Source organism: Nicotiana tabacum, chromosome 20 (genome assembly GCF_000715075.1).
Source record: "Nicotiana tabacum cultivar K326 chromosome 20, ASM71507v2, whole genome shotgun sequence".
NCBI classification, from domain to species: domain Eukaryota; kingdom Viridiplantae; phylum Streptophyta; class Magnoliopsida; order Solanales; family Solanaceae; genus Nicotiana; species Nicotiana tabacum.
Window position 1 is genome coordinate 97,618,911 of NC_134099.1, and position 4,435 is coordinate 97,623,345.

The window sequence follows — 4,435 nt, forward strand, 5'->3', positions numbered from 1 at the left end:
GGGGGCCTCGGGTGGAGTTCAGATGGTTAACGGATCAAGTTTGAAATTTGATAGATTGCTATAGTGCACCAAGTCTGGTGCGATCGCACCTGCGGAGATTTGATCACAGGTGCGAGTAAGGGATCAGAGAAGCGACATGGAAAGGGGTGTGCAGTCGTTGCAGGTACGAGAAAGTTTCGCATATGCGAACTCACACCTGCGCATGTGGGATCGCAGAAGCGAAGGCAGAGACCTTCAGGTACAACTGCAGAAGCGGAGGGAAGTGTTCACACCTGCGAGACCGCAAATGCAGTTAAGTGTGTCCTGTAGACATGTAATTTTTGATCCTCCCCAAGATTTTACATATTTTAGCATTTAAATATTTAATTTAGGTCTAATATCGCTACTTTAACTAATTTTGACTCTTTCGCTTTATTTTATCAAAAATATAAAAATTACAAAAATATTTTCTTTTATTTAACTGATCAATATTTTATCTAGTTATTTTTAGTTTATCTACCTCTCATAATATTTGAAAATACAAAAAATAGTTTCACTTTTAATACCTAGTTTTATTTTAGTAGTGTATTTTAATTAATTAAGAGTAAGTTTTATATTTTTAATTAGTCTTCTTAGCCCAAAATTAAGATCGAACAAGACATGAACCCAACCCAATTTCAATTTTAAAGCCCAAAAAACCCATTAGACCCATGATTTTTTTTTTTCAACCCTAAAAATCCATAAGCTTGATATAACTCCTAAAAAACCTTCAGCATAAAGAGACCTAACCAGCCATTTCCCTGATTTTTGGAAGACCTAACAAAAAACCTAACGAAAAAGAAGAAGCTCCCAGCAGCGCCGCAGACACCCCTCCATCTTCAACCCTTTTGGCGGAACCCTAAGACCTAAGCAGCGAGACCAACAACGAACGACCCTTTTCTTCTTCTCCTAGACACAAAACAAAACCAACGACCCCTAAGCTTCAACCTAACGTCACCCTCACCAAAACAACACCCTTGAGCACCTGTATTCTTCACACACACGCACACACGGACGTAGAACGGGGAGGACGACTGAAAACGAACAGCAACAGAGTGAGAGGGGACGACGACGATTTTCAATCCAGAAACCAGAAGTAAAGAGAGATCCAATCCGTTCTGAAGAAGTTGCATCGGTACCATCCCGTCACTACAAAACCCACTGAAAAAATGGAACTCCTATACCCGAATGTAACAGCTTGATTGAAGATGAGATCCGTTCGAAGCTCCGTTTCCGGTTCAAGGTTCAGGTCTTTAGTTTGTTATTGAATTGTTGCATTGAAGATTTTCTGTCGTTATACACGTTGAGGAATATGCAACAATAAAGGTCCATCTCCTTTCCTTATCTGTTGTTCCTTTGATCTCATATATATGTGATGCCTTATTTTTGCATGATTTAGTAAATACTTTGATGTTTGACTGTTGATTGAATGAACTTTATCTTAGTAATCATGTTGAATCTAGTTGTCTAAATTGAATGAATGGTCTGTCACTATTTGAGCAAGTTTCGTTGTTTCTTAATTGTGTTGCATTTGTCTTTACTTGGAACTCACGAATTCGGAAATTAAATATTGAGAACTGAATGTGAAATAAACTACTTACGAACTAGCTTGCGCAGAAATTTTAATTTTGGCTTGCCATATGTGCTGAAATTTTAATTTTAATTTGTGCTGAACTTAAAAAAGGAATAGGACTAAGGGTTACATGTAAATTTTGGCCTGCCATATGTTTTGAGATTGAGTTTGATATAATTTTGTCGTTCTTTATTCTTACTCTCGTTAATTGGACCGCTACCAGCATGCTAGGCCATCATCACGTGGGTAGGCCAACTTTTAGGTGTGTAAATGAGTTCATCGTGGTCATGGGTACGGTTCCCGTGGCATGGTCGCGATACGTAAATCTCAATTCGACAGTGCATTTCATGTGACCCTATTGAATAATATTAAAATAAACATGTCGTAAATCGCGGGTGCATTTCATGTAGCGCGGTTTGTACCATGTACCAAAATGGCAAGTGTACGACGTCGTGACTTGTTCCAAAAATAATCCTATAAATGTTAAAAGCGGTAAAAAGGAATAAAAATGCACAATATGTATAAAATATGTACTTAATCAGATAATTAGGCCAATAATAATAGTTGAGCGACCATGCTAAAATCACGGAACCCAGGAATGCCTAACACCTTCTCCTGGGTTAACAGAATTCCTTACGAATTGTAGTGCTACGATCAGATAAGTCAATCTTTCCTCGATTCGTGATTTTAAACCGGTGACTTGGGACACTCTAAATTATCCCAAGTGACGACTCTGAATTTGAATAAATAATCCCGTTTCGATTATTGTCACTTTAATTGGAAAAACTCCCTTATACCCTTTCGGGGTAGAAAAAGGAGGTGTGACAGGTCATCGGTACGAAAGCACTGGTAGTGTTAAATCTGAAGGGTTTTGTGATTTTTCTCATTTGGACTTTGCAAACTCGGACTAAGGTGATTTTTGAGAGGGATTTCGAAGGGTTTCTTGAGATAAATCACTTGTGATCATTTTTATTCAATAATCTTGTTTTCACATTGAATTTCCTACCTAGTTTGTGTATTTTTGAGGTGGAATTTTTGAAGGGGATTTGAGTGACGATTTGGTGTCGGAATTTAGCAAATTTGGTATGGTTGGACTCGTGTTGGCTTCCAGATTTTGTGACTTATCAGATTTCAAGATATGGGCCCAAGGGTTGACTTTTGAGTTGACTTTTTAACTTTTGATTAAGAACTTAGTATTTTCTTATGGAATTGATCCCTTTAGCCCGTGTTGATTGTATGAAATTATTTGTGGCTAGATTCGAGGCATTTGGAGGTTGATTCGCGAGGCAAGGGCTTATTGGAGTAGAGATTTGCAAGGTTTGAGGTAAGTAACACTTCTAAACTTCGTTCTGAGGGTATGAAACCTCGAATTACGTGTTATATTATTAATGTTGAGGTGACACACATGCTAGTGGCGGGTGTGTGTGCGTGCACCATATGAATTGTGATCTGGTCGATTCCATGGAACTGTATAGTTGAATAATCTTGTCGTTATCCATATTCCCACCTATGTGTTAGACAAATTGAGCTGCCAGTCATGTTAGAAATCATGCTTAGGCTACGCGTTGGTATTGTTGAGACCCACTGAGGTCATGTTACATGTTGAATTATTTGCTTAATTTGCAATTTTGTACTTAGTCACATCTATTATTGCATATTATGTCTCAGTCTTTGTTGTCCTTTATTGCATCATATCATCATTATTTGGGTTGATTATCCTGATTCTTGTGAGCCCGACATACTACAGAGATTGATGACTGAGTGAGGCCTGATTGTGAGGTAATTTATGGGATCGAGCTGCATATTGCAGCAAGTTTTATTGATTCATGGCATGATTGGCTTATTCTAGTGCTTGGGCTGGATTTGCCCCTCCAAAAATCTGCACACCCACAGCGAGCGCAGGTGCCTATTGAGCGAGTGCGCGAGTGCTGAGTGATTGGGAGGATTGAGTGACTTTGAGGATGGAGTGACTGTAAAGAATAAGTGATTGTGAGGGATGGGTGACTGTGAGGATGAAGTGAGAGTAAGGATGGAGTGAATGATACTTTGAGAGTATGCATGTGATTTCATTATTGTTTTGTAATTTAGTTGGCATATATAACTGGCAAGTAGATACCAAGATGTACCATATCTTGTTTCAATTAAACTTGACATGATTTACCTATTTGGGCTTTAACTGTTAAATTGAAAACATGTCTACATTTTCTTACTGTAATTCTGTAATTGAACTGTACATGTGAAGCTCGTCACTACTTTCTGCCTAATAGTTAGACTTGTTATTTACTGAGTTGGTTGTACTCACGCTACACCCTGCACTTCATGTGCAAATCCAGGTATTTCCAGACATGGTGGTTGCTGATTCTTAGAGTTTATCATCATTTGGAGATTATCAAGGTAGTTGCCCTGGGGTCCGGAGACCTTGACTCTCCTCCCCTATCCCTTAGTTTTACTTATTCAGTTTCAATTTCTTAGACAATGTTTTAGATTTGTATTGTGTAGATTCTGATGTACTCAGTGACACCCTGGCTTTGGAAACTTATGTATCGAGTTGTGACATTTTTTATTCGGTTTTTATGAGATCTTTTACTTATTTAAGACATGTTTTAGTATATTTTAAATTTGAAAGTGTTGGAAGTGTCTGAGTTGGCGGCTTTCCTAGTAACATGATAGGCACCATCACGACAGGTTGAGTTTTAGGCCGTCATAAGTTGGTATCAAAATATAGGTTACATAAGTCTCACGAGTCATGAGTAGGTTTAGTAGAGTCTTGCGGATCAGTACAGAGATGTTTGTACTTATCTTCGAGAGGCCACCGAACCCTTAAGAAAACTTCACATTCTTGTA

General features: G+C 38.4%; 1 long non-coding RNA gene across 1 annotated transcript; it reads left to right on the forward strand.

The window, feature by feature from the left end:
• Window positions 1-725: 725 nt before the first annotated feature.
• Window positions 726-4,163, forward strand: LOC107763622 (uncharacterized). The gene is made up of 3 exons (XR_012704092.1): window positions 726-1,344; window positions 2,848-2,915; window positions 3,925-4,163. It is a non-coding gene; the product is annotated as an uncharacterized LOC107763622 (long non-coding RNA).
• The last annotated feature ends 272 nt before the right edge of the window (window positions 4,164-4,435 follow it).